An 11763-nucleotide genomic window follows, 5' to 3' on the forward strand; every position below is an offset into this window, starting at 1 on the left:
CCAAACGCCAAACAGCTGATCCGTGACGTCATGTTATTCCCTATTTTGGTAAATACCAACCACAGAACGCGAATATATAGAGAAGTGGTGGTTGCATACAAATTCTTCTGACAAATCAGCTATCGTCCTCTCGCTTGGCAACGGAAACTGTTGTAACTAACTTGACAGTTTGACGTGCCTAATTGGACTAATCAAAATGGTAGAAAGGTGTGGCCAAATTAAGACGGGAAATCAATCAATTCCATTTAATCTGACAATCTTATTATTTAATCGTAATATCTAAAGCAAACGCCTAATTAAAACGGTTACTCATAGAGAAAAGGGCCTTTTTGATTAGGTGTTAGCATCAGATATTAATCTGAACAAAAATAAAACTTTTCAGCTTTATTTTACATGTTTTTTCTTTAATACATTTATTATTTAATTTTCCTAAAAAAAATTACTTAAAATGATAAACATAATAATTTATTATAACAGACATTATATAAATAAGAATTAATCTAAAAATGTTTAAAAGTATTTTGTTAGCACTGAACTACCACAATTTTAAACAGATTAGAAAAGGTTGTTAACATTTTTGTGCTATTTTCTTATCATACATCTAAAGGCATTCCCATTAGGTTAATAATATCCTCATTTTATTAACACATAGATTCAATAGAGGATGAATTATCCTTATTTAATCTGTACTTATACCTGTTTCCTAAAGAAAAATTAAGCAGATTTTAAAATTATAATTAAAATTCTATAGCAGAGTATTATCGAAAGAAACAATATATCCATCTACAAAACAAAATAAACTCTTTGAAAATGAAAACAACTTTTTAGTATAAACATAAATCACTTACATAGTATATATTTCTTGATCTCTTATAATACTAACAACATTATCTTGATATGTTACCGGGTGCTCAGGTCTCTTAGCCTCTATACCTATATCTCGTCTCAGTGAACATAGGAAGTGGTATGATATGAGCATGAAATAAAATGAAAAAATAGGCAGTGCAAACCTTATAAATCAGTTTACTAAAAGATTCATGTGAAAATAAGACAAAATAAATGTTTAAATGAATATGTATTGTAGTGTAAAGCCAGCAGTATCAGCAGTCTTAATAAAATTTACATTGCATATCGCTCTTTTCTTGTAATGGGAACTGAAGGAAATTTAAAAAATCTTTTATTACTATGTTTCTCCATCTGTCCTTCGACCTCGACCTCGGACCTCGATAATACTTTGCTATAGAATTTTTAATTAATTTTAAAAATTAATATTTTAATTATAATTTAAATAATTTTAAAATCTGTTTAATTTTTCTTTAGTAAACAAATAAAAGTACATATTAAACAAGGATAATTCATCAGAAGATATTGAATAGATGTTTGTGTTAGTAAAATAGAGATATTATTAACCTAATGGGAACGCCTTTAGAATTTAGATGTATGATGAGAAAATAGCAAGTTTTGACATTTTTTAATCTGTTTAAAATTAGGGTAGTTCAGTGCTAACAGAATACTTTTACACATTTTTAAATTAATTCAAATTTATATATTGTCGGTTATAATAAATTATTGTATATTATGTATATCAGTTTTTTTTTCAGGAAAATTAAATAATAAATGTATTAAAGAAAAAGATCGTTTTATTTCCATTTGTCTAATGGGTGATATGTCGTACACTATTGTTAGTACACTGTCATAGATTATTGCAGTAAATACTCATTTAGATATGTAAAATAAAGCTGAAAAGTTTTATTTTTATTCAGATCAATATCTGATACTAATCAAAAAGACCGTTCTCTATGAGTAACCTTTTTGATTAGGCGTTTGCTTTAGATATTACGATTAAATGATAAGATTGTCAGATTAAATGAAATTTGATTTCCCGCTTTAATTTGGCCTTTCTCCCATTTTGATTGGTCCAATTAGGCACGTCATACTGTCAAGTTAGTTACAACAGTTTCCGTTGCCAAGCGAGAAGACGCTAGCTGGTTTGTCGTTTGTTTGTTTGAAGAATTTCTATCAGTTTGTATGCAACCACCACTTCTCTATATATTTGTATTCTGTGTTTTATTTTAGTAAGCGTATGACGTAGGTGGAGTCTGTATCTCTTAAGTAAAATTTAAAAAAAAAAAATATTACGCGGCATGGTATAATACTTGAAACATTAAAAGGTCTTTCAATGTTCTAAGGTATAATATTTTTCTAATGCAGAAATTACATGTGTTAAACCTGCATAGATTCGTAATTACAATTTTTTTATACTGTTGTTCTTATTAAAATAAAATATAAACTCTAATAAAAATAGAATGTAAATATTATAAAGAAATAGAAAATAAAACTCTAAATAATTAACCTAACAAATAATTCTTTAAAGAAAAGGCTCAAAAAGATTTCCTTCTTTAGCTAAACAAAAGGTTATCGTAAAAACTGTTTCTTACTTCCAAAAGAGTTTGAGATAAACTGGAATTGGCAGATTCTTGAACAACTTCTCGAACAACATCCTTTCTTAACTGCTCTAAATTCGTTGGGTTACTATTTATTATGATGTTTATAAATAGTCTACCTAAGATTACCCTACAAATAAAAGTCATTTGCTGACAAATCGGGAGATCTTGGAGGTCAATTAATATTGCAGATCTCACTAATAAGGCGGTTAGGAAAAGTATTTATTAAAATGTATTTTACTCTCACCGCATTATACGCAGGATAGCCATCTTGAAAATATCAAATCATACGATCGGAATCCGCCCTGCCACTTATCAATGAGGAAGTAACCGAGAAGCGGTGTTGCCATGTATCACCAACCTGTATACAGATCGTGTTTTCGTTCGTTACTTATAGGAAACCGCATAGAGGCGAAATTTTGCAACGTCGCGCGTGTACGAGTTCCTGCGACAGAGCACCGCTCCGGCCGGCCCGAGAACTAGAGATGTGTCGACCCAGCTATTTTTGAATAGCAGTTGCTTTTGCTACTGCTACACAAAAATAGCAGTTAATTAAAGCTGCTATTTAAATAGCAGTTGCTACAGTGTTACTTTATAAGTAGCGAGTAGCGTTGAAGACAATGACAAATAACTTTATAAAGAATATTTGCTTTTTTTAAATTTATTAGCTAAATTTTGAATTTTCATTTTGAAAAATTTTGTCATTCGGTGTTTTTTTGTTTTAAGCAATATTTTGTTGAAACTTTTAGTGTAGGTGCTCGTTGTCTTCACTTTTTGTTTAATGAATTACAATAACTCAAACCTCAAACTCTCAAATGTTAATTATCGAAATAAGAAATTTCACCGCAAATAAAACAACAAAATTGATAGAACAGCATAGATGGCAGGTGGTAGATCCCTAGAAGTCCTGAAACTTTTCAATCCTTCAAGGAGAGGTATGAAACAAAATACTGTGATTGGTAGCAGGCGCGAACGCCTGGGATTTACAGACAGGGCTTTATTCTCGATTTGTTTTTTTGTCTCTATATTAAACGATTGGCGGGCGCCTGGGATTCACCGTCGATAAACCAATGGGAATGCGGGTTATTTGCCTTTTTTAGTGGGCGATTGGCCACATCCAGTCCTATGTGTTAGTTATTGTGGAAAAAGTAGCATATATAACGTAGTATCATAGTAGGATAAAAGACAATAGAAAGGTGAAAAATATTTCAAAATATTAATTCAAAGTTAGTGTGCTGTGTTTGCTTGTTCGAAGATTAGAATTTAAAAAGGTAAATTGCATTGAATTGTTTTGAAGTTGTTATTTATTTGTATATTTATTTAGGTTCTTTTATTCAACTAACAACATGAATAAGAAATCAGATATTTGGAACTTCTTCTCAGTCTCAGATGAAGATAAAAGCAAAGCCAAGTGTAATATATGTAAGTCAGTTTTTTCATATAAAACGTCTGTAACGAACCTTAAAGCACATCTTAGCAGAAAACATCCTTCTGTAAGACTGCATCAATTTGAACGTGTTCAGAACACTAGAAAAGCAAATACTGAACAGCATACCCAAAACGGTGGTACTTCTACTGTTAGTGAACCCTGTAGTTCTAATACAAGTGTGTTGCCATCGACCTCGCCATCGACTTCTAAAGGAAGTTCATCAAATATAATTCCCTCGGCTCGATCTGAAGCTAAAAAGATGCAGCAACAGTTAATGCCTGAATATACTCATAAGAGTATTACAATGTCCCAACAAAAAAAATTGGACGAGCTTCTATTGAATCTTGTTATAAAAGATTTTCAGCCATTTTCCGTGGTTGAAGACTCCGGTTTTAAAGCTTTTATTTCAGCTCTAAACCCTAGGTATAAATTGCCTACTAGAAAAACTTTAAGTAATGCTCTTCTTCCAGGACGATTTGAAGAAGTGCAGAACAAAGTTTCGGATGTTTTAAGAGAAGTCACATCTATGACAATTACAACAGACTGCTGGACATCTCGAAATACAGATAGTGTAATGGCAGTTACAGGACATTTCATAGATCCTGAATTTAATGTCAAATCTGTTCTTTTGGATTGCGTTGGGTATGAGGGAGGGCACAGCAGTAGGAATTTAGCAGATAATCTTTTAAATGTTGTTTCTTCTTGGAATATACCTGAAAAGTCCATCTTGCTGTGCATTTCAGATAACGCTGCAAATATAAAGAAAGCGATTACTGTGGACTTAAAATGGAGGCATTTTGGTTGCTATGCACATACCTTAAATTTAATAGTAGCCGATGCTCTAAAGTTAATTCAGGAAGGGACCTTAAGCAAAATTAGTAAAATTGTGACACATTTTAAGCAAAGTGCGAACGCCAAACATAAATTCGATAATGTTTAACGACAACATGGCAAAGAACCAAAAAAGCTCAAAAAGCAACAAGATGGAACTCCACATATCTAATGCTAGAAAGATTTGTGGAGTTAGAAGAAGCAATACGAACAACTCTAGCATTAATGGATTAAGTTTCTCTGCCAGTCATTCCCACAGAGGAGTGGACATTTATGAAGGAATTAGTAATTATATTAAAACCATTTTTTGATGTAACTGAGTTAATGTCTGGGGAAAAATACGTCACATTATCTTTAGTTATAATCATGACAAATGGGTTGAGAAATGTTTGTATTGAGATGTTGAATAGCGATCAGTTTACTACCGAAGTTAGCCAAAATTTTATAAAAAATCTTATACAAAACATAACATCGCGGCTTGGAGATTTAGAGTCCAGTAAGACCCTAATTGTGTCAACATTTCTGGATCCAAGGTTTAAGAATATTGGTTTTAGTAATCCTGTCGTTTCAGATAAGGCGAAGGAATATGTTACTGGTTTAGTAGCTCAAAATATAAGAGCAAAGTGCGAAACGACTGGAGAAGCAGGTTTAGAGGTTGGTGCCGGTAATGCGACGTCAGAAAAGCCACTATTTGACCTTTGGAAGCAGTTTAATAAGTCGGTGTCATCTCATCCTAAAGTCAATCAAAGTCCGCAGGCACGTGCTATAGTTGAAGTAAACCGTTACTTGGAGGAAGAAATTATCCCAAGAAACGAGGATCCTTTGAAGTGGTGGGCTAACAATGGTGCGGTTTTTCCAAATTTAAGCCATGTCGTCCGATGCAAGTTTGGAACAGTTTCAACTTCAGTTGCATGTGAACGCATGTTTTCAAAGACTGGTCTTATTATTTCGGAGCGGAGAAGTCGCATTAAGTTAGAGAAAGTAAAAAAAATTATGTTTTTAAATGTTAATCAAAAGTTACTTTGAGTTTTTATTACGTTTATTATTTCAGACTTTTTTAGATTTTTTTTCTATTTTTCACTTCTTTTAACGCTTTTCCCTGACTGTTATACTTACTATATGTTACAGTTTTATATACTCTTGTTGAATAGCTAAGTTTCAAGTTTTTCTTTAATAAATGTTTATAAATTAATAATAAACAAGTTATTTCTATTATATAGAATATATGATTTTTTCTAAACAGCTTTTTATTAAGAATGTAATTTTGTTTTTTGAAATTAATTTTTTTTTCCAATTAGTAGTTTTTTTTAATATTAAATTTAATGGATGACAATAAAAATATTACACGGAAACAAAATATTAAAATATTTCCGTATTTCCAGTCACGCCATAACCCATCTCTATCCGCTACTTTCATAATCATAATACATTTTCAATGTTCGAATCCCGAATACTCCGTTTCCCGTTTGTGTTACACTCATCGAATCGCACTTCGCGTCGCAGTCGGCCAGTCCCGCCAGTCGCAGTCGTGTCGTGCTATTGCTATTCCATTTCCCAGCTATCGTGACACTCGCGTCAATAGCCGCTCCGTATTCAATTTTAGTTGCTACAAAAATAGCAGCTATTTTTTGAAGCAGTAGCAGCTAACATTATTAGAAATCAAATAGCAGTTAAAAAATAGCAGGCTGCTATTTAGCAACCCATCTCTACCGAGAACGGGATTAGTAAACATCTGACTTTCGTGGGAGCTGCGTCGTTTGGCGACAAAATGTCCCAAAATATTACGCGAAAATCCAGGCATTTTTAAAATATTTATTCTAATGCGGGTTTTACAGACATAACAATGTGTAAAACCCGCATAGAATAGTAATCTTAAAATGTTTAATATGCTGTATTTTGCATAATGAAAATTGAACCGTTATTCTAATAAAAAATAAAATATCAACTCTGATAAAAATATAATAAAAAATCAGAAATAAAACTCTAATAAACAAACTTAACAACATATCATTTTTTAAATAAAAGGCTCAAATAAATCGCCTTCTTTCGCTAAATAAAAACTTAACCTATCGTAAAAGCTATTTCGCACCTCCAAAAGAGTTTCAGGTAAAATGGAATTGGCACCTTCGACAATTTTATTTCGCAACTCCTCTAAATTTGTTGGCCTACTAAATTCATGTTTGTAAATGGTCTGCTTAAGGTAACCCCACAGATAAAAGTCATTTGGAGACAAATCTGGAGATCTAGGAGGCCATTTAATATCGCCAGTCCCACTAATAAGGCGGTTAGGAAAAGTATTTGTTAAAAATTCTCTTACCCTAGCCGCGTTATGAGCAGGACAGCCATCTTGCTAAAAATAAACCGATCCCAGGTCTACATCAGGTAGGATTTGAATGGCAGGAAGAACTTTTGCAGCAACTCAAGGTACTTTTGGGTGTTTAAAATGCCATCAATAAAAAATGGCCCTATAACATTGTCGCCAAAAATACCTGCCCAAACATTCAATTTCTGAGGATACTGGGTACGAAACTGAAAACTTCTGTGCTCGTTTTCCTGAGACCAATAACGAACAATGGAAGGATTGTGTTTGCCATATAATGGAAAAGAAGATTCGTCAGAAAACAAAATATTTTTTAAAAAATATTCGTTTTCATTTGCCTTTTCCATCATGGTTTCACAAAATTCCATTCTTCGCCACTGGTCTTCAGGAAATATTTTCTGAGTTTTTGAATACTTGAAACATTTGTACCCATATTTTTTCCAGATACGAGCAACAGTTTTATTGCTCATTCCCAGTTCCTCTCTAACACTTCTAGTGGACGATGTCGAATCAAGTTTTAGGGTACTGCAAACCATTTCTTCCCGCCGTTCTATATCCTGGACCTTGACGTTTTGTGTGGCATGTTTTACAATCTTGAAGACAAAAAGATGACTCAAAATTTGTAACCACATTTAAAACCGTTTTTGCACAAGGAATCGATCTATTCTCAAATGTCACCGAAAACAAATCTCTACGTTATACTGCCGAATTGCCTCCATAAAACCATTTAATTAGTTGAACTCTTTCGGAAGGGGTATAAACAGCCATAGTGAAAAAAACACGAAAATAACGCTCAAAAATGATTAATGCAACGTGCAGTAACACAGCAAAGTGAGGTCTGCTGACTCCCGGTTCAAAAAATAAAAACGAAACATTCAGAAAAAAAACGAAAGATCTGTATATATTTCAGTCAGTATTTCGTAATTTCATTTCTTGAGCTTCATTTCAGTTCTTGAACAATTATATAATTTTTTTTTTGTTCAATATATTAATTATTTTACGTTTAATGTGAATAAAATTTCAAATTCATTTTAAAGTTCATATTTTTTGAATTTTCGGGTGAACAATAAGAAATTATGCCAGGAAGTGATACTGTCTCTGAATATTGTAGTGGTGGTCGTGTGGTCTCAAGCGCACTAATTTCTTTATATATTTTTTTATCAAGTTTACTTCTGATGGACTTATGTTCGAACATAGTATTGCTCAATTCTCAGAAGTAAATTTGGAAGATATTGCCAATTATTATTAAATTCATAATTCAAAAAATGAATAAATTTTATATCATTGTTGATTTTAAATATTTATTAAATATTTATATTATTGTAGGATATTTGAATATAGTGTTAAAAATTTGCTTTTACATTTTGACTAAAGCGTTGTCGCTGTGTCACTTAGTGCGTTGTACGTGTACTGTTAGGTATACGGCCACACTCTGACCATCTTTATTTCTCTCTGTCTATAAATAGCATATCTAGATAAATAATTAACTATTAAGAATATTCACCATACACACCATCAGAGAACTAGCTTTTATTGATAAATATTCTTTTTGCTTAGAGAATGAAAAAAGCATTGTTACTTTAGTCTTTCAAAAGATAGTTTAAATCATGAGCAGGGAATAGTTGTTATATATTGAAAATCAATGTATAATGTCCATAAATCCATCATGAGGAATTATCAACATTGAGGTTACTTCTGAAAATAAAAAACACATATTGCTTCTTTAACTAAAGTCTCTTCTGTCTCTTTATAATAATGGAAGGTTTCAGTTTAACAGAATATTAAGCTCATGATTATCAAAGAAAGAAGCAGCTTGTCAATGGCATATGTGCAAAGTACATCAATAATACCTCTGAGGCCTTAATTCCAAATATAAAATCTTTTGACAAGGTGAAACGTGGGCAAACGGGATACTTGGATTCCAAAAATTACATTTCCTAAAGACTACTCGCTGCCTTTAAATGCTCTTCGTGACTTGATTTCCCTGTCATAAATAACCTATCTCCCGTTTTGGTTGTGATTGCTGAGTCAAAAGCTACATCTGAAATTATTTTGTTAACTGGCAGCGATACCATTTTTTTTTGTAGATGTGCCTACGGAGGATGACTTTTCTATTAAATATCCAATATTTAAGGAATAGAACGAACGCGCTTAATCTTCTATCATCACCTGCGATTCTCCTGTCATTGTTTTCTTAACCGAGCATTGGATGAGACCAAGTGAATATTTCTTGGTTACTATTTTCCAATTCTAATTTTACAGATAAATTCGACAGTCTTCTTTTAGACAGAGTGTTTGAGTTCTCAGTGTATTTCTCTAAACATCTTAACTTAGATGAATTATTTGTAGATACGTTATTTGTATTTACAGGCTTCCTAGTGGGGATGTGGCAGTATTCTTGAAAAGTTTTTATTCTCTTTTATACCTTTCATTACATTCCAAAGTCATATGGGGTGGTGATTTTTTGTCACCCCAACGAACTTTACTAATGAGCAAAATTCAATCGTACGTCCTTAAGATATGTCGCCATGCTTCTGCCCTCTATCTGTGGTTTCTGACTAAATTGTGTTGATTTTTTAAAACGAATGTTTGTTTTTGTTTCATATTTTACAAAATATAGGAGAATTTACAGAAAAGTAGTGAGGGTTGCTAAAAGAAACTACTATTAGGCTCGGTTGCATTCCTCAAGTAATAGGCAAAAGGAGAGTTGGTCTATGGTAAATCAATTTACGCAATCCCGCCATTCCGTCGCACCGCAGTGAATGAGTTAAATGACTATTTTTGTGGTATGGTTGTAGAGTTCTTGAAAGATAATTCTGGTAGCAGAGATCCGCATATATAAGTTACATATCTTCACCAGGTTTCAGTTCCTAAAGCGTTCTTTTTCCTTCCTACAAATAACACTGAAGTTCTGCAGGTGGTCATGAGCATTAAAAACCACAAATCTTCGGGATCTGATGGCGTTTCTGTGAAATTACTTTTATCTTTACCAGTTCTTTGACTTTTGCCATGAATTCCTTCTGGCGTAGTGGCAATTTCCTGTGTATCTGAAGAGGGCAGCGGTTATTCCTTTGGATAAGGGCGGTGATTTGAATCAGGCTTGCAACTATCATCCAGTCTCGATTCTATCCACACTCTTCAAGATATTGGAGATATTGACGAAGACCACAATTCTTACTGGATTCCAAAAAGCCAAAGGTACTCACGATGCTATATTTAGGTTCTTGGATAGTGTTTATGCATCTCTGAGTTATGGGATGTCGACGGTTGCAACGCAGAGCATTGCATTCTATCAAGATGTTTGATTGTGTAATACTGGTGTCGAAGCTTGTCTGATCGATAGCCATTTACCTCAATGATTTCTCTCGTCGCTCTCAGAACGGTCGGATTGCTTACAAACATGTCCAACGCAAAATAACAAAAAATCTCCTTGTGTTACAAAAGTTCTAAAAACGATATATTACCTGATATTACCAAAAAGGCTCTGGTAATAATAATATTCATATGTGCTAAAAATCATAGATTAATACTTCTTAGATGGGAAACTCCCATATAGTAGAGCCAATCGAACACTGAACGACGAGGAGTAGTACTAGCCGGAAGTGAAAATGGGTTTGTAACGTCACAATAGCGGGTAATTTAAAATTTGATTATGGCACTAAATTTGAATTTCTCTCTACTATACCGTGCGCTTAAAATTAGTGGGAAATATGTGGTTCTTTCCTTATGCATTTCTTACTAGATACATAGGTCTGAGTTTTAGAAATTAAGCAAGAAATATTCACAAAATGTATTACTGTATTATAAAAAGAGATTATAGTAAAAATTCACAAGTTATGCAATAAACATTAACAATCATTGTAAAACAATTTCAACTTAGGGACCATCTGTTCACGCCAAAGTAAGTCATCTCGAATAATCTAAAAAAAATTAATTAATAATAATTATTATTTAATTCACCATATTGGTCCGTCCACATTTAGTTTGTGAACGTCCAAATAGTTTAGATTTTTTCTTTTTATAATATTCATTTGTTTTGCTCTCCAAATTAAAACTACCATTTCAATTAATTTAATTTTCTCCTTTATTACCAAGTTAATTTCTAAGTCTTAACAACAACAAATCTACGCGTGTACGATAGCCTTTAAATTTCTGAATTCCTTTGGTTTGTGCTGAACGGAGACCAGAGAGAAGACGACTTCCTTGTTAGCACTTAATCATCGCGCATTGATTCCAGTGTCGCGATTTTTTCCGCAACTGTTGTCTTAATCTTACCGCATCACAGATCGTGATTTACTTATCAAACCCGCAACCACTCTTAGTGATTAAACCCGAATTAGAAGACCCAAGAAGTCCAGAGCAGGCCTGCTGAAGCCGGATACAGACACCTCAAGGTAAGGATCTTTAAAGGCTGGTTTTTCGACCTTTTCACATTTACTTTTATTCACACAAATACAGTCCACTTTAAATCTCTCACTGAATTGTCTAAGTCCACCTTGTGCTTAAATAAATAATATAAGTCACAATTTTAATTAAAAAAAAAAAAAAATTGGTTTTCTAAACGACCACATATAATGCAACTGTTTCCTGAGTTTTCATGTATTTACATAAAAAATGGCTTTATTAATTCTTAATTGTTCGTTTTATTACTCGGTTGATCACATAAAAGCTATGCTGATCAACTGACGCTAATAAAAAATTATTATTTAAAAATCAGGGCTTTCTTTTATTAAAAAGAA

Source organism: Anthonomus grandis, chromosome 6 (genome assembly GCF_022605725.1).
Source record: "Anthonomus grandis grandis chromosome 6, icAntGran1.3, whole genome shotgun sequence".
NCBI classification, from domain to species: domain Eukaryota; kingdom Metazoa; phylum Arthropoda; class Insecta; order Coleoptera; family Curculionidae; genus Anthonomus; species Anthonomus grandis.